At 49.0% G+C, this 20,038-nt stretch overlaps 1 protein-coding gene across 1 annotated transcript in view; it reads right to left on the bottom strand.

Moving 5' to 3' along the window:
* Positions 1-20,038, bottom strand: part of MGLL (monoglyceride lipase) — a 432,734-nt gene that overhangs the window by 371,636 nt on the left and 41,060 nt on the right. The window lies entirely within an intron of this gene.

Genomic DNA, 20,038 nt, shown 5'->3' with positions numbered 1-20,038 from the left:
CGTTTAGTATGCCATGCTATATCCAGCTCGGCTGCGCATAGGTACTGACGACAAGGCCAACATCTTCACCAACCCTAAACAGGCCCTGGAATTTGCCAAGTCCCTCCAGCGCAAAAAGAAAACTCTCCTCATGCATCGGATACCGAGGACTGATATTCATGTCTCTCTGCACATTGAATGTTCCACAGCATTGGTGCAATAAGGGACTTTGATATCAAAGGCTCACTGCAAAACACAGTCTAGGGCTACTGTTACATCGGATCACTTGTCTCCACTGATTAGAATGGTGATGGATTTGATCGTGATGTGGCTCATATATCCTTTGTGTTGTGCTGCTCCTTGTCACTGATGTGCTTATGATTTTCAAATCTGTTATAATTTGACAGGCTCAATACAATTTTAAGCCATAGAGGTATCGATTTGGGAAGCACACTTTTGCTAATCGGTGGCTACCTCCCTAGTCCACCGGGGAGTTGAAAGTGCTGCGACGTCCCCCCAAATGGGTGTTCCCCACTTCTATTTATATACCTTCCTTCACATGTTGGGGTATTTTCTGTTAATTGGATATGGCATTTTGGGGCTGTTAAAGTGGGTGGGCATGGGGGGGTTTAGATGCTATTAAGGGGCTGGTCCACTGTGATTGTATTGACACTAGGAATGGAGAATGCATTCTCATTGCGGTATACTATTACTGCCAGTTGACTGATCCATCTGTGATAAAAGGCGTCACAGGTGTCAATGGGTGATGGCTACAGGTGTCTAACGTGGAACATCCGAGGGCTGAATTCCCCCAAAAATAATCAGCAAAAATTGCACTCAAATGGGCTGGGTTTAAGCTAGCCTCTTCATACTCCTCTTATGCCAATGGGGTTCTCATTTTGATTGAAAAGGGCATCCCATTTACACCACTTAAAACTCACATAGATGATGAGGGTCGCTGCTCTATGGTTCATGGTAAGCTTAGGAATTCATTGATTACTCTCATAAATATGTATGGCCCTATAGCAGATGAACCCGAAGTGTTTCAGCGAATGTATGGCGTACTAAGGGAATGGCCTGAGACTGCCACTGTGTGGAGGGGATCCTACTACCTACCTAGACCCCAATCTAGACACATCCAGCCCGCAAGGCATTCGTATGCCTAAAGTGGCCCAAAGTGTTAATAATGCTATGTTGGAATTTGGGTTGGTGGATGTTTGGAGGCTTCGCAACGGTACAGCGAGAGAAGGTACGCACGCCACACCAGCGCATAACAGCTGGTCTAGGTTGGATTACTGGCTCCTGAGTGAGGAGGCAACTGAATGGGTCACTGGCGTCACTACTCTTCCACGCACTCTTTCCGATCACAACCCGGTGCAGCTGGTTCTTGATATTCCAACCATAATTCACCGTCCATTCACATGGCGCTTTCGATCAGACGCTTTAATGGATCCCATTTATGCTGACACCATTCGCAAAGCAATAGAATAATATTTTGAGGTTAACAAAGGCACAGTTCACAGTGCTGCCACATTATGGGAGGCATTTAAGGTGACGATTCGGGGGGTCTGCATCCGCACCACAGCCGGTATCCTAAAAATATTAGAGCCCAACTCGCTAAGATAGAGACCAAACTAACGGCCCTAGAAAGTGAATACACAGTTAATCCATGTCCTGACACGATCTCTCGAATTCAAGAGTTAGTTCTGGACTATGACACATTAGCAGAATCTGAAATCCGCAATATCTCACGCAGACATGTAGGCAAGAAATATGGAGAGGGTGGTAGACCAGGCCTCAATTTAGCTGAGAAAATCCAAACTCGTGCAGAACACCATCACATAGACAAAATAACCGACTCTCAGGGAGTGGAATATTACAATCCTTTGGAAATAGTGGAACAGTTCTGAGGCTACTATGCTAAAATGTACACATCACAGGGAACAGTGCCGGACTCCGATGTAGCAGAATATCTGGAGGACATTGCCTGTGCGTGGTTAGCGGGTGGTCACCGTGATTATCTGAATATACCAATTGATGAGGCGGACATAAAAGCAGCAATATGTGCCTTCCCGAGTACAAAAGCGCCGTGGCAAGATGGTCTCAAAATCGAATTTTATAAAGAATACGCAGATCTCATCATGCCCTACTTGTTAAGAGATGTACGCTGAAGCGCACGAGTCCGGTATTCTACCTCCGTCCCTCCGTCAGGCTTTAATTATCACCCTTCTAAAAAAGGACAAACCTCTGATGCATGCGACTCATATCGGCCTTTATCCCTGATCAACATTGACGCTAAAATACTCGCAAAAATCCTAGCCACCAATCTGGTTTCATCCCGGAGCGATCACGTCTCACAATCTCAGGACTATCTTCGTGATGATGCATGTCCTTGACCCGAATCTGCAAGCTGCGGTCGCAATGCTGGACGCGGCAAAAGCGTTTGATTCCATAGAATGGAGCTACATGTTCCAAATCCTACAACAAATGGAGTTTACACCAATTTTCCTGGGTTGGGTGAAAATACTGTATGCTGACCCGTCGACAAGGGCCCGGGTGGGAGGTCTGACGTCCGAGCCATTCTCTATCAAGCGCGGCACCCGTCAAGGATGCCCTTATTGCCGTTGCTGTTCGCTATTGCACTTGAACCCCTAGCGTGTGTGATATGTCAAAGACACAGGGAGACGGCTCTAAACTTTAATTATCGACCAGTCGGTATATCCCTTTATGCTGATGACATGGTGCTATTCATTAGAGAACCTACTCGCTATCTAGAGCAGGTGATGAGAGAATATATCAGGTTTGGACTATTCTCTGGTCTCAATATTAACTGGGATAAGTCAGTTATCATACCTCTGACAGCAGTCACCGCTCCACCAACTATGGAATATCCTATCGTTTGGACCACAGACCCTGTCAAATACCTAGGGGTTTGGATCCACCGGGACCCCGACATCGTTATCAGAGAGCACTATGGGCGAGCATGTGTCACATTAGACCAACAAATCGACAAATGGACTGCATTGCCGATGTCCCTAGCCGACAGCATCGCAATTATAAAAATGGTAGTATTGCCGCGATTTCTCTAGCTATTCTCCAATATTCCAATAAAATTGACACAACTTTTTCTTAATACTTTGCGAACATCCCTGCTCAGGCTAATTTGGGGAGGTAAACAGGCTCGTGTGGGATGGGCTACCCGTACCCTTGACTATGCCAGAGGGGAATTCAGTACACCGGACCCATATATCTCTTATTTAAGTGCCCTAGCACAGTATGCATATTTCTGATTTAATCCGCATGCCTACACCCCTCATGTGGCAGTTGAAGATGGTGATGCCCATTCGATCCCCCTATATAGTATCATTACTCACACGCGACGAGGTACCCCAAAAAACAAAATAAACACATTAGATACAACAATTGCAGCGTGGCAATCCAAAGGGCAGCTGGCCAATAAGCTTCCTATATATGCCCCAGCATTGCCCCTGGCACATCATGCCCCATTATCGGTGACACAAGAGGCTGGCCCAGTGCGATCGCACAGGGAGGCAGGCATGGTTGCTATGCAGAACCTTTATCCAGATGGCACTTTCATCACCTCCGAAGATCTCCAGTATATTGCTAACCCTACACTGCTCTTCCAATTCACTGTCCACAGACTTAGGCAAGCTATCAAATCGCATTATGATACAAATCCGGCCGAACCTCCCGTTCTACAATCCTTACAGTTACTATTATCTACTCCTACACAGAGAAAGTTAATCACTAAACTATACAGGGCAATACGAGCTGAGAAAACCAGTGGGCCAGATAAGCTGATCCCCCCTATGACACTTGCGGAATGTGAACATGTTTACAATCTCACAAGCAAACTCACACCTAATGGAAACATCCAAATCATACATTTTAAATATCTACATCAGACATATCACACGCCCCTTCGTTTACACAGCTATGGCTCGCGGGATTCTAGCAAATGTAAGCGCTGTGGCCAATTGAAAGCTGATTTTTTGCACCTTGCTTGGGATTGTGGGAGGGTGGCGCAATTTTGGAGGCAGGTGGTGCAACGTATACAGGAAATATCTGGGTTAGAACTGCAATGTACGCCTCGGTGTGTCTCTTATGTTTTTTTTTTTTTTTTTTTTTTTTTTTGAAAAACCTTTATTGGGTGCAATCAAATCTTACACAGCTTGTCACCTACAACATGAATAAGCAGGCCGGGAGCGGTAGTGCAGAATAATGAGTAGTGGACATTGCATGACGATGATCAATAATTTAACACAGCTTGAACGCCTACAACCCTGAAGGGCCGGCAGCGAGTTAAAACATTTACCGCACAGAAATGCAAGGACGTGTTGTGACAAAACGGTGCAAAGTCGACAGTGAGTAGTTGAGGTTTCGTTTATCTATAATAACCAACTTAGGAGCCACAAAAACATCAAACTTCAATTCCCCCCCAGGGTACGTCCACCCTACACAACATGTGGCGGAAAGGACTGAGCGGCGCAGGGCCGCTGCGCAGCAAGGCGCACTGGAGAATGGAGTAGGCGCACAAAGCGGCACAGCACCGCCCCGCATAGCCAGGTCAATCGCGCTGGGGGGGGATAATGTGAGCGAGTCGGGGAGCCAAAGAATAGTGTCGCCATCTAGAACGCCATGACGCACGATCCATTAAGAAAGCAGGATCTCATTGGTTAGGGGTCAGGGGAAGCAAGAAGGCCTCCGGTCATCCATCCCGAGCATCCGACTCGGGGTACGCAGACACAGCCGAAAGCGTGCAGCAAGGCAGGGCAGAGCGGGGGCACTGCGCGCGGAGTGTGGTGCAGGGGGAGAGCGCAAGCGGGGGCAAGGTGATGCATCAGCCCCGACCTTCCAGGGGGGGAGACCCTGGCCCGCGCGGGGTAGGTGGCACGTCTCCCTCCAAATCCTCCCCAAGCTCCCCTCCACCGCCAGTCGAGGCCTGAGAGCGCAGAAGATATGACGTGAGTGGTCCCCATAGGTCTTTGGGACGGGATCGGTGTGGCAGAAGGTCAGCATAGCTGTGTAGGTGTTCCTGCCAGGTCGACATTGTGGCCAGCCAGGTCTTGAACTTGGGCGCACGCCCCCGTCCCCATCTGCACGCCACATGACGCTTAGCCAGTAATAGTCCCAACGCGAAAAATTTCCGGTGTGCCCTCAACGAGGGGCAGGAGCGGCCTAGAAGGGCAGTCATTGGGCACGGGGATATGTCCATCCCAACCATTATGGACAAGGCCGCGAAAATCGTGATCCAATACTCAGCCACGGGCCGACATGACCATGCCAGGTGTATGAAGTCCGCTCCAGGCTGACGGCACCGAAGGCAGCGATCATCATCCCGGAGTCCGAAGCGATGCTATTTGGCCGGAGTGAAGTAAAGACGGTGTAAGTACTTAAAATGTAGCAAGCGGAGGCGGGCATTGCCCGTCACAGCATTGGTGTGACTGCAGCTTTCCTCCCACTGGTCGTCTGTCATCGGTGCACCCAGATCGCTGTCCCAGTCTGCCCGAGCCCTAAGAGGGGGGGGAGAAGGCGCCACCTGTACATGTTTATATAGCATAGAGACCACGTGTGTCGGGGTGGTTCCCTGGAGCAGGGCGTGCAAAGGCGCCACGACGTCCGGCTCATCCGGGAAATTAGGAGTGACCGCCCGAATATTTTGCCGGAGACGAGTGTAGAGGAATGTATCCATCACCGACGGGGTGTTGTCTCCGAAGAAGTGGGACGCAGCGCGAAAGGTCCCCTGGTGGTATAGGTCGCCCCATGTATGTATCGCCAGCCGTGTGAGCAACCGACGTCCAAGCTCCTCGCGGGTAATACTGAGTCTGGGATCATGGGCCAAAGTCATACGTGGAGAGTACAGAAACTTAACCTCCATACAATCTGCCATGCGCTTCCAGGCCTGTACGGTGCAATCTACCGTGGTGGGGTCACGAGTCCCCATTCTGGTCTCCGTGTACAGATACCCGGCAGGTTTCTCGGGTCTCATGTACCCGTCTTCCACCTCCAGGTGTGCCATGAAGGGGGGGGCATGAAACCAGTACACCGCAAAGTGGCCCTGGGCACAGTCATAGTAACGTTGGAAGTTCGGAACGTCGAGCCCACCCTGATGGTAGGGCAACATTAGTGTGTGCAGCCCGATCCTGGCCTGTTTCCCGCCCCAAACCAGGCGGGACAGCTGGGAATTGAGGGTCCGAAAGAAGTTTGCCCCTGGGCTATATGGTATATTGGTGAAAAGGTACAACAATTTGGGAAGTATTACCATCTTGATCAGGGAGATGCGTCCCGCCATGGACAGCGGAAGATGGATCCATTGCGAGATTTTGTCGGAGAGTTTGTCCATGACCGTACCATAGTTTGCTCTAAGAAGGGCGTCCCGGTTCCTGGTCACCTTAACCCCCAAGTAAGTTATTTCGTCCGACTCCCACAGCAAGGGGTAATCTAGCGGGAACCTTGTGGTACTGTCAGTCAGGGGGAATAATGCAGATTTCGCCCAATTTATTTGTATGCCTGATACGGCCCTGAATTTAGTCACCTCCCGCAGCAATGGGTTGAGATTGTCTCGCGGCTTATGTACGTATAGCGTCATGTCGTCCGCATATAATGCAATGAGCAATTGTCGCTCCGGGTACATAAGAGAGCGGTGTTTATGGTGCTGGCGAAGTTTGGCCGCAAGCGGCTCAATAGCGAGGGCGAAGAGGACCGGTGAGAGAGGGCAACCCTGACGAGTTCCTCTGTGAATAAGGAATGGGGCAGATCGGGATCCATTGAGCAGGACCGCCGCCTTGGGGCGGCGGTACAGCAGCCGGATCCAGTCCAGGAAGCTGAAGGGAATTCCCATCCGCTCCAACAAGGCCAGTAAGTAATCCCACTCGAGGGAGTCGAACGCCTTGGTGGCGTCTAGGAAGACCGCAGCCGCCTCGCAGTGGGGGTCGATGTCTCGCATTACCGCCTGCAGGGTACGAAGATTGTGGGAGGTCGACCGATTCGGGACAAACCCGGCTTGGTCGGGAAGAACAAGGCGCTCCATCAACAAGTTGAGCCGTGTTGCGAGGACCTTCGCGAGTATCTTACTGTCTGTGTTCAACAAAGAGAGGGGTCTATACGAGTCACAGTACTCCGGGGGTTTGCCCGGCTTCAGCAGGGAGGTGATGAGGGCCTCCCGCATCGTCCCCGGTAGGATACCCGCCTCAAGGGCAGAATAAAACAGTTGCTTTAGAATAGGGGCAAGGACATGAATAAAGGCTTTGTAAAAATCTATCGGCAAGCCGTCCGAGCCCGGCGCCTTGCCTGACTTCATGGACATTATCGCGTCCTTGATCTCGTCCAGCTCCAGTTCGTGGTGCAGAAATTTCTGCTGGGATGGACCCAACCAGGCTATTGCGGTATCGTCGAGGTACTCCGGGAGTGCAATCGGGGTCTGTCTACCGGAGGTGTACAGTCCAATGTAATGATCCGTAAGGACGCGGAGGTGGGCAAATGTGTCTCTCTGCGGGACCCCATGGCTATCCAGCAGAGAGGACACGTAATTTTGGTAGCGGGGTTGCCGCACCGCCGAAGACAGTGCTCTGCCGGGTCGGTCGCCCTCTCCGTACACCCTCGCGACATAAGGCTTCCCCAGGAATTTGCATTCCTTAGCAGCCGCGTCTGTATACTCATTCAGTTTTTCTCTGAGGCGCGCTGCGATCCCCTGGTCTTGTGTGTTCAGCGCCTGCTCACGCTCTAGTAGCAGCAGTTCAGCCTCCAGTCTATGCACATCTCCGCGCAGGCACCTGAGTATCCCCTCACCTTTCGCTATGCACCACCCCCTCACAGTAACCTTAAAAGCCTCCCATACAGTAGTGAACGCGGTGACGGAGCCAGTATTGCGGGTGAAGAAATCTGTGATGTCATCTTCCATTTCTGCAAGGAACACTGAGTCTGTGAGGTGCGCAGGGTTGAGGCGCCAGCTGAGGTATGGGGACACATCAAGGGGAACGCGCAGGGAGACCAATACCGGGGAGTGATCGGAGAATGTGCGCGCTAGGTGATTCGCATCAACCAACCACGGGGTAAGGCTGGGAGATAGAAATATATAGTCGATGCGGGCCCAAGTGGAATGTACAGCAGAGTAGTGCGTGCCCTGCCGAAGGGAGGGGTGGAGGTGTCGCCAGGCATCAGTCAGCTGATGTTCGTCAGTTAAAGTAACCAGGGCGCGCTGGGTATGCGAGTAGTGGGACGGCTGGGGGTGTGCGCGGTCCATGGCGGGCCGAAGTGCGGCATTGAAATCTCCACCCAGGATTACATGGGATATGCCTAGTGTCTGTATCTTCCCCCACATATTCAGAAGTGTCGCCGGGTCGTCAACATTGGGGCCGTAATAGCAAGCAAACAGTATAGTGTGAGAGTGGAGCCTCCCCCAAATCATGCAATATCTGCCACAGGGTCCCACTTCGGTTCCCGCAGGTATGAAACCCAGCCCGCGCCGTACCAACACCGTCACGCCTCTAGCATAAGATGAGTAGGACGAGAACACCCTGCATGCAGCCCAGCGTGACGCAAATGAGGGGTCCCCCCCAGGCCGTAAGTGCGTCTCCTGAAGCATGGCAATGGACGCCCCCTGCCTATCTAGGTACCCCAGGATCTGGCGTCTCTTTCTCGGGTCATTGAGCCCTCGAACATTCCAGGAGATCAGTTTAAACTGTTGCATAGGCCCCGTGTCCCCTACATCCTCCATCGCTCCCGGCCCCGTAATGTGCTATAGTTGTTCACAGCATGGTACAACACAATGAAAGAAGCATGACAATCAAAAAGGACCCTTCTAGGTACCTTCCCTTTCTCCCCGGTCCGCACAGGCATCACTCGTGTTTCAGTGGCTCGAGAACAGTAACATAGAAACTGAGTCCCTCCCACACCGGCAGCCCCAACTGGCCGGGAATCTTGGTCCCACCCATCCCTCCCCATCCCTAAAAAAACCAACCCAGGAAAAGGAAATAGTAAAGCATCCACCCTTACCCCGCTAGGGGGGAGGGTGTATAGGGGCTCGCCCGTAGGGGGGGTAGTATCTAGGGGCGACCACCCTGCCACCCAGCTCCTTACTTTCACCCACAAGAGTCCAGACGGCTAGTCCGGGCCCTTAGCGTGGGACGGAGGTGGGTGACCGAGCACTGAAGTAAGCAATCACCCTTTCAGACATGCATATTAATAAAGGGTTACCTCACCCGGTACATTTGGTAGTTGGATCGAGAGAGTCCTGGAGCTGCATGTGTACATTACCCTAATACCACCGCGAGTGCGGTCAGTCCTGCTGTCCCATTGGTGAGGGCGACCTGGAACGGCGTGGCGCCTCATTCTCCCGAGTCTCTGCTCTCCCCTGCCGCTTAAGGAAGTCCTCAACCTGTTGTGGCTGCTGAAAAAAGAGCTGTTTGCCTTGATGAGTTATTTTCAGTTTCGCAGGGTAGAGCATAGCATAGGGGATCTCACGGGCTTGTAGTTTCTTTTTGACGGCAGTAAACTTGCGTCGAGATTCTTGTACTGATGCAGTGAAGTCAGGGAAGAATGATAATGTCGCATTGCCGTGTCGCACTGTACCAATCTCCCTTGCTCGGCGGAGCACCGCATCTCTATCCCTGTAGTTCAGGAATCGTGCGATAATGGGTCGCGGAGGGGCCCCAGGGGGAGGACGAGCCGCCAGGGACCAGTGCGCCCTCTCAACGATCAAGTGTGGGGAGAAGGAGTCTTTCCAAATAACTCAATCACGAGGTTCTCAATGTAGGCCTCCATTTTCCCGTGTTGGTGGTCTCCGCAAGGCCCAAAAGGCGGACGTTGTTTCGACGGGACCTGGCCTCCAAGTCCTCGTTCTTGTCCGCAATTAGTTTAAGAAGACGGTCCATTTGCGATAACTGTTTGCCTGCAGAGGTGGCGCCATCCTCCAAGGAAGAGATCCGCTCCTCGGTCACCTGAAGGCGGGCGTCATGTTGATCAAGTTTGGCCATGACCCCGTCCAGTCGGGTAGTAATGGTGTCAATCTTGGAGTCAATAGTCGAGAGGCTCTGCTTCATGCCAAGCAGTAGAGACTTCCAGTCCTCCTCAGGGGCCTCGGCGGACGAAGGCCTGCCATCCGCCCCGGGCGGCGGCGGAGGGGGGGTTTTCTTGGTCTCAAACGGCAGCCGGGACTGGCGGGTGTCATTGCGTCCCATGGCGCGCCCCGATAGGGGGGGGACCTTCCCCACCACTCGCCACCGCACCCGAGGGGAAGACCGGCTAAGGTATGGGGGGAGCGCCGATCCAAAACACCACGTGGAGTCCAACCGGGGACGGGCAACAGTCCGCAGCCCAGAGGGGGGCACTAGTAGTGTGGACCCCCCGGGAGCAGGCGGGCCACAGCCCTCGGCAGCAGTGACCAGCGCAGGAGAGATCCCACAGGCAGGAGGAAAGGCGTCCAGGGCTCCGAAGAGGGCGCGAGGGCAAGCGGGGCAGCACCCAGGAAGGCAGGCAGCAAGAGCGGTGGGGGGGGATGGCAGGAGATCGCAGTCGGCAGGAGGGTCTAGGCCAGAGGGCCTACCAGTTGTCAGGCGTAAGGGGGCCTTCCGTCACAGAGCAATCCCAGGGTCCCCCCACAGCAGGAGCGAGTGCAGGCCACGCTACATCCGCAGCTCGCCACCGGGAGAATCAGCGCGCGCCCCTCAGGGCCGAGGCAGGCGTCCGCCACCCCGTGGCGTGGAGGGCGGCCCAGGGAAGGACAAGTGTTCAGCAGGGCTCCTGAGGGCAGTCCCCATGCGGTGATCAGCCGGGGCCCTGGATACCTTCCAGCTCAGGGCCCCGTAATGTGGCAGGGTACAGCAGCCGGATCTCGGCAGACCAGGCAGGCAGCCGGGCCTCCTACAGCCCAGGGGCGGTCCGGCGCAGAAGGATGCCACGTGGCAGGCAGGGAGCGAGAGGCGGCAATGGCGGCGCTCCTCACTTCGCCCAGCGCCCGTAGTTCAGGACAGCACCAGGCAGCAAGCCTCGGTCAGGTCGGGGGCTCCAGGGCAGGCCCCCTCCGCAGTCTTCCGACAGTCCGCACGGCAGAGCCACTCACCCCCGATCTCCGGAGTCACCAGGCAGCCGCCGCGTCATCAGGCCAGGGCAGGCCCCAAAGCCGCGGGACCCAGCAGTCCGTGTCGCCGCGGGGCTCCGGGCAGCACGCAGGGAGCAGCCTCTGCCGGACAGAACGCAGCCGACAGCGCCGTCCTCCAGCATGGGAGCACGCCGAGAAGCACACCGCCGTGACCAGCAGGCTCCCCTGGATACTCCGGTGAGGTCTGTTTGCAGGATAGTGAGGGCAGGATGGAGTGAAGGATGTTGAAGTGCCCGGTCGGGCAGGAGCCTCACGATAGTGCGGCCATCTTGGTGTAGCGCCACCTAGCGCCCCCCGTCTCTTATGTTATGTTCCTCATGTGAAAGGGACTCTGGGTAAATTTATACGCATTGCCTTGCTCATGGCCAAACGTCGAGTTGCTATAACATGGTAAGGCATACATTCACCGAAGGTTGAACACTGGCTTAAAGACGTGGTATATTGCAAAGAAAATCTTGAATTATATGCGGAGGAACTCCCGACATCATCTAAGCCCAAAGACATTTGGGAGCCGTTGCGCCAATTTCTCCAGCAACAAGCCACGGCTGGTTCTCAATCTGGGGCAGATTAATGCACTATATGTCAATGCCCTGTCGCTCGTGGTGTTAACTGGGGTCATTTATTTGATATGTAATGGTTGATCAGATGCATTTATGTTTGTTCCAGGAGACTTGGGCCAGGGAGGAACACTCAAGAGTGGGATTTGCAACTTATCATGTACCTGCAAGGTGGGGAGGGAAAGGAAGACCTTCTGGGGGATTGGCTATATGGGTTGCTCTCCACTTGGGTTGCATGGTGGAAAATATGCACACTCATTCAGAGGACGTGCAGTGTCTAGTGCTAAAATGGCCCAATGGGTATGGACTGGCGGTTGTGAATGTTTACTCGCGGCCAGTTCGGACAGGGTCGGAGTCATCCACAATTGATGATTTATCCCAATTCTTGAATACATTGCCAGGGGATTCTAGGCTTTTGGTGGCAGGGGATGTGAATAGCCAATATGAGCCTTTTTTAGGAAGTAGCGAAGGTGCGCTTATGGGAGAGGACGATTACTGGGCGATCCCCCAATGTCAATCCCCACGTCCTAAGGTGTGGTCCCCATTGGCTACTCAGATTACAGCCCTTGTATTAAATAATTCCCTTAGGGCTTGTAATGGCCGTTCAGCATCCGATAGCCCGTCAGTATGCACCTATAACAAGAAGGGGCAAGAGTCCCGAATCGATTACATCATGGTGGAAACCCGGATGTGGTCGATGCTCATTGATTTCAGGGTAGTTGAGAGGGCTGATAGTGACCACAACGCGTTATGCCTGGAGCTGGTGAATCCAGGGCAACAAGATACAGACTTACTTAATGCAGGAGGAGATGGCGAGGGTACTGGTCTGATCTTAACAAGTAACAGGTGTAGGGTAAAGTGGGGGAGAATAGTGGGTTCGGAAGAGAACTTAGCTAAAGTTTATAACATAGTTCTATCACGACTCCTGGAGGTCGAAACTTTAATCTCCCAAAATGCTCCCAGTGACTTCAATGGAGTACTTAGTGTAATCCATTCAGATTTGGACAATAATCTGGTTGAAGTCTTCTACCCCCAGGCACCCACGAGAAGGCCCAGACAACCTGTCTCATCCTGGTATAATTCAGCATGCAGGAGAGCAAAGAGCAATCTTGTTATAGCAATTAAGGCAGGGCACAGCAAAATGGCGATTCGAGATTGCAGATTGCAGTACAAAGAGGTCATGGGGCATGCAAGAAAAGAATGGGATATGGAAAGGTGGTTGAATTTAAAGCTAGCCCTGGACACAAAAGATGCGCGCAGATTTTGGTCACTTGTTAACTATGGTTGGGGTGACCCAAAATATGCCATAGAACCGAATATTGCGGCATCAGCATGGGAGGCCCATTTTAAAGGTTTATATGGGGGGGAAGCCGCGTTGTGTAGTTTGCCCGACTCACAAGTCCCAGAAGATCAGCAGGAGCCCCTGGAGTTTACCTTGGGGGAGGTGATAAGCGCAATAGGCAAACTTTCAGTGGGAAAGGCCCCGGGACTTGATAAACTACCGGGGGATCTCTTTAGGCATCAACCTGGAATCTGGGGCCCCTATTTCCATGTCGTATTTAACGCTATCTCGAGAGGCATGGAAATTCCCAGTACTTGGCTGGGGGCAGAGATAGTCCCGATATTTAAGAAGGGGTCACCTCTGCTCCCAGTCAACTATAGGCCAATCAGTTTAAGTGACATTCAACAAAAAATATTTGCAAGACTGGTCTTGGACCATTTGTTGACGTGGATGGAGGATCACGATGTACTGAGCCCCTTCCAGGCGGGATTCAGAAGGAATACGTCCACTATGGACCAAATTTTCCGACTGATCCTATTGTACTGGAAGACGGTAAAGGTAGAGGGTGGCAGCCTCTATCTGGTCTTCGTGGACCTCCGGTCCGCGTTTGACCTAGTTCCTAGGGGGAAACTGTGGGCTGTCCTTCAGGAACTGGGCCTCCTGCATCAGATTTTAGTGCTACTCATGAGATTGCATGAGGGGAACTTCGCCCAGGTTTGTTGTGGTAAGAATGGGACGCTGTCACCAAGGTTCCCCGTTGCCGGAGGGGTGAGACAGGGTTGTGTCTTAGCACTGACCCTGTTCTGTCTTTATGTCAATGGGGTAATCTCACATCTGGACAGTGTCCCTGACAATGACGCACCAAGGCTGGCTGGTAGGAGGGTGCCGGCGATCATGTTCGCGGACGACACCCTCTTACTTTCCAAATCTCCCATGGGGATCGAGAGGATATTGAACGGCTTTGGGGAATTCTGACGGAGCAGAGGCCTTGAGATCAACGCCGACAAGACCAAATACATGATTTTCAACCCGCCAGTGTATACTCGCGCAAATCCATCACTGGGCGATGTATGTCTGGAAAGGGTTACGACTTTCCAGTATCTGGGTGTTACAATTCATGAAAATTTGTCATGGGGTCCGCAAAAGGCCAAATCCCACATGAGACTTTCACAGCTGTGGGGTGCTATCTCAAAGGTTTCCAATTCATCTAGCTTTAGACCAGTGAGTCCTGCCCTGGAGGTCTACAAGACTCAAGCAAGGGCAGCTGCTCTCTATTCGGGTGAGCTTTGGGGTCACAGTGCTGCCCCTGAAATCACTAAAGTTGAGTCCAAATTTGTAAGGCGATTACTATCGCTTCCTCAGAGTACTCCACTAACACCGCTGAGGTTAGACCTGGCATTGACGCCTATTGCAAACGAGCTAGCAGTAAAACCCCTAAGGTTCTGGCACAGACTATGGACTACTCCAGATCTTCTAAACTACAGGGATGAACTTAAACAGATCCTTAGTTTTAATTGTGTAAGTAAAATCCCGTGGCTTGCGTTCATTAAGCGTGAACTTATAAGTCTAGGCCTACAATCCATGTGGGAAGACCCAGATAGGGCATGCAGCCGTATATCACGAAAGATGCTCACCAAAATTTATAAAGGGCAAAAGCTGGAAGTTTTAATCACGGACCCCAATGCAGGTTCCCTTACTAACTCTTTTTTAGAATTCAAAAATTCTTACTATTTTGAGGACTTCATGGATGTTGTCTTCCCGATTTTAGCGCGTAAACTTTTTATCCAATGGCGCCATGGCACTTTACCCCTCGAGGCCGTCACAAGTAAGTGGACGGCCTCCTCTAATAAGTCTTGTCCGGGCTGTAGCTGTGACTTAGAGGATGAGCTTCATGTTCTCTTCTTCTGTCCAGCATACACCAAACCAAGAAAATACTGGTTGATACCATTGTGCAGAAATCTGGGTTTTAAACATTGCTTGAATGCTTTTAGAATTTTTAAAACCAATACATCGAGCCCTATTGTTTTTGCACTTTCTAAATTTTTGCTAGCTATGTGGTGCAAGCGGCGTAAATTAATTGATATTGATTGCTAGCTTTAATGTTTACGAAATGAGCGTTTGGAACCTGATTTATTTTTAAATATTTTACAGATGAGAGGGTATTTTTGCCTGTACGAAAATATTGCCATGTGTATATAAATGAATTTTAAATGTTATTTGCCTTCCCTCCTTCTTCCCTTTTGTCTTTTAGTTTATACTCTTTTATGGCCAAATTGGCCGAAATAAAGAATTTTTGAATTTGAATTTGATATGTAATGCTCATACCCTTCTGTGTTGATCAATCACAAATTGTTTCTGTTTAGTTCTGTACTGAAGCTACCTAGCATGGTAGTGATGCTGCCTATTTTCTTGTGAAATGCAATAAAAAGAGTTAAAAAAACAAAACAAGCAAAAATCAACAAGAGATACGAAATATGAAATTTAACTAGGGCCGTGTGAGGGCAAAAAGTTTTTCTTTCACAAAAGTCGGAGAAAAAAGGATGGCCAACGCACATCCATTTTACACAGTTGTAGGAAAAAGAGCTATCAAGTTGACTCACAAGAAAAAGAGACATCCCTTTTCAGTGCCAACTAGTATTTGCGAGGACATAGTACTAATATGCATAGAAAAACTGTGCCAATATGTTAACTTGGATAAATCAAGAAACTCAGCGAAGTAAACTAGCCCAAAATTCGGGGAACATCACAAGACTTTGCTCGTGTGACAAAGACTTTGCACACGCCTAAATGTAATACAACTGAAGAAATGTTAGAAGGGAGGAAGCTAAACAAAGAAAGATTTCTAACCTTGGCATTTTAGCAGGCCAGAATTGATGGACAAACACTTGGTAGAAACCTTGAAAGTTTGGTCATGGGAAGACTTATTTTTTTTGCCTCCTACACAAACCCTATTGGTTGCAATAAAGAGAATCCCAGGATCTCATCCATGGTTCACTTTTCCTCAGTTCTGTGGCTGATTCCGGGCAACGGGCCATGCTCGGATGCAAATATCAGATCCCCATTTAAAGAACTAGAATGTGTGAACATTTATGCCTCCAGATAGAACCTGCGACTGTGGAAATGTAACACATTTTGAGGATTGTCCTCACTTTCAAATGTAAGGGGAGGGGTGTGAGCAAAGGTGTTCCCCAGGCTGGCTGTGGCACCAGTGAACACTCACAAACTTGTAACTTCACAAAGTGTTTTCACACTGAGTTTGTGCGCCAACCTTGGTGCCAAAAAGATCCGGCGTAAGTGTTCAAATTGGGTGTTACAAAGATCCAAATACTCATATTGTATGGAGGGATTGGGAAATAGTGTTCCACACCTTGTAAAATTGTTTTTCACATGATGACAAAGGAATAGTCTGATGTGCAAATATATATTTGGGCTACACATAATGCTTGGGTTTTTCATGTCTGTGGACTGAGTCAAGAGGCATGCAGGGAACATAATATGCAAGGAAATCCACAATATGCAAAGACATCTCCTCCTCCTGGGGACTTTTGCACATCCCTGTAAATCAGACATCTGCACAAATAGTAGGCGGAAGCTTTCAAAGCGTTAATATCCAACTGGTCACAAGACCGGCAAGGAATTGCGGGCTGCATAAACAGAAGTACATTTAGCACAAGAAGGTGTCAAAGTAAGAGGAGAGTTTATCCCGATTCTTTGAAACATGCAATAGTAACCCTTCTCTTGAAATGGCAAGATTTAGACCATAAGGTTCCAGCCAGTTTTAGGCTTCTTTCCATCGTGTCATTTTTGCCTAAGATGATTAAGTCAGTGTCGGTGCTTCCGCTGCAAAGCTACCCGGGGTCCCATGCATTGCGTCAGACGTTGTGGCTCTGAGAATCCTGCACTTGGCTTGCAAAAGTAACTGGAAATCAGGGACAGGGATGATGTAGGCGCATTAGAACTTATTGACGTATCAGCAATTTTTCACACTTTTAGCCAGGGCCTACTGCTTGCGTGGCCGGAGTGAGTGGTGGGATAGTGGACTGGCTGCGATCTTTTTGTACAAATCCGTCACAGGAGATCTACGTGTGCCAATTTTTTACTGTAGTCTTCCCCGTAGAATGTAGGGTACTGCACGGTCCTCCAGGCTGGAATTATAACGGGCCACGTTCTTCAGTACTCCAAAGACACCCACATTTTGTTAGATCTCCATGACAAGTCCACTAATATCAAAAACTTGAAACTGGCTCAAGACTTAAAAAAAGGGGATGCCCAATAACTTCCTAGGCATAAACTCAAGTAAATAAGAAATGCTATTGATGGGCCCTAAACTAGGGAGTGGATTGTTGCTAGATTGGCCAGATGATAGTTATCCAGGCCTGATCCTCTTACCACTGTATGGGACTTGGGGGTCAAGTTCTGGTTTGGGGATTATGGGGCATATGTATCAAAATCCGTTATTGCGATTCTCAAATAGCGATTTTTTGAGAATCGCTATTTGAGAATCGCAAAACGGGATGTATTTAAAAAATTCGCAAATATTTTGCGATTTCTTGTTATTCCTTAATTGCGATTACCAAATTTGCGAAATCGCAATTAAGGAATACCTTCCCATTCATTCCTATGGGCCAGGAGGCCCATAGGAATGAATGGGAAGTCATTCTCAATTTGCGATTCGCAATTAGAGAATCGCACATTAAGAATAATTTCAAGGGTGCAAGGGTGTCATAAGGACACCCTGATGCACCCCTGAAATGAGCATGTGTGCGCATATGGCGCACATACATGCCCAAAGGGCATGGATGTGCGCCACATGGCACTCTGAAAAATGCCAAAAAGTGCATTTTTCAAAGAAATCGCAAATTACCACCAACTTGATGTTGGTGGTAATTTGCGATTTCTTAAGGAGAAATCACACAACTTGGGTGCTTGTTACATAGCATTTAAGGAATCGCAATTTGCGATTTCTTAAATGCTTACGCAAAATTAAGGAATCGCAAAATGAGCGATTCCTTAATAATGTGATGCGAAAATGGCTCGTACATCGCGTTTTGCGATTTTGTATTCGCAAACGCTGTTTTTTTGCGAATCGCAGCGTTTGCGAATACAAAATCGTTTGATACATATGCCCCTAAATGTGTCTCTTGGGTAGCAGGTGCTACAAAAGCAAACCAATTTCACTTATGTAATCTCTCAAAAATGGTTGGTAGAATAGGCCAGAGAAAAACCCAGGTCCAAGCTACTGTAATCTCCAGGCTGGTGTATTGTTCAGTTTAACCTCTCCCGACATTTGATGTGCTATCTATGAATCGTACAAAACAGGCCAGCATGATCCATCTTCAGTCTTCCGGCCATTGACCATATTTCCAATCATCGGAAAAAACGGAGTTGGTTCGATGTGGAACCAAAGGTCAGATTGTAAATTCTTTGCAACATGAGAAAGAAGGTTAATGTAGCTATGCATGTGTATTTGTCCAGGCGATTGACTTTCTCTAAATCTGTAGAGTCACCTTGTTCATCATCAGATCCAAAATTGAACATCCAGAGGTGGTGACAAAAGAAAGTGTGATGGAGGCTTCTGAAGTCCATGCTGACAAATCAACTGTGTCATTCCATTTGCTCCCTACAGAGACTACATTTCTTCAAGAGAGCCTTGTCGCTATTTTGTATCACGCCTCAATGGGATACGCAATTTGTACTGTTTACTACGCCAGACTTTTTCTGAAATATGGAGATATTTGGAAGAGTGAGTCCCTATTTTAAAAGGTGTCTAGGTAGGATGATACGTACTTAGTCTATGTCACAATTACTTTCATATTTGAATCACAGCTCTGTTATGTCCTGATAATAACAAAAAGCACGTAGGTCTTCATTCCAACTTTTCTTTTTTTTCTCTTCCTTTGTTTTTTTCTTGTTTTCTTTTTCTTATAATGAATTGTTTTGTCTATCTGAAATCTTGATGTCTGATTCGGGAACACATTGTATTGATTAATGAAACGACTATTCTACTGGAATAAAAAAATAAAAAAAGAGAGAGCCTTGTCGGATGACGCCTGAAATATTTTACTGTACCTGCAGGTGACTTCTGTACATTATCTGTATGTGTTGGGATTTATTGTGCATTGTGTATCTGTTGTGAGTATTTTATTGTGTCATTGTCTCTTCGTTTTAACTGTAAAGTTTAATTTGTATTATACCGATGTTTAGCGCCTTGAAGCTGATTGAAGTCCTAGTAAATGGCTGAATATCCAACTAAACCAAACTAAATTAAGATGAATTAGAACAATGTATTCCCTTCCCTTCGTTTTTATCCCTTGTCCAAAGTCTAATCTCGATCCCCTGTTTGATATCTGAACAATCTGTTAAGACATTATATCCCTATTTTTCTACTTTTGTACACTTACTTTTGGATTCTATTTCTGTTAGGGCATAACCTTTCCACGTCTGCATTTTTATCTTAAAGTTACATTTTTGTATAAGTGTGACCTACATTTTTACCTCTCCGCTTTAAAAACTGTGATCAAGACTGTAATGGTATAATTTCACTTTTAGAAATCACATTCCATTATTCGTATTGGTTTGTATTCCCATTTCCTGCTCACAATCTGTGTGCTACGCTCTAAAACCTAAAAAAAGTTATTGTAGAAAAATAAATGTGTATTTATTTTCTTCTTCATTATGCTGGCACAAAGGAAACCTTCATTTTAAAAATGTCATATTTACTGCTTGCTTGCCTTTACTGTACAGGACTGTGAAGTCCATTACACGCTCCAAAAAAACTCTAAATAACTAATACAAGGAGGAAAAGAAACATGGGGCGAAGACACGGGGATTTTCAAACCGTGAGTCTCAACCTTGTAGCCCCTGTAAGGATTCAGTGGAAGGCAAGAGACTGAAGCAAAAAGAAAGAAAATGAACAAATAGGCTAAGGAGAAAAATAGGGGATGGAGGTATGGAAAGCAGAAAGGAGAGGGAGGGGAAAAGAGTGGTGAGAGAGAGAGGGGGAGCAAATGGAGAGAAGGGAGAAAAAAGGGCGGAAGTGGAAATGGGTGCGACTGAATGAAGGGAGGGAGAGGGAAGGAGGAGGGAGGACCGAAGAGCCAG

This window comes from Triturus cristatus, chromosome 9, assembly GCF_964204655.1.
Source record: "Triturus cristatus chromosome 9, aTriCri1.1, whole genome shotgun sequence".
NCBI classification, from domain to species: Eukaryota; Metazoa; Chordata; class Amphibia; order Caudata; family Salamandridae; genus Triturus; species Triturus cristatus.
The sequence above is the reverse complement of the archived record's forward strand: the minus strand, read 5'-3'. Positions and strand labels throughout refer to the sequence as shown.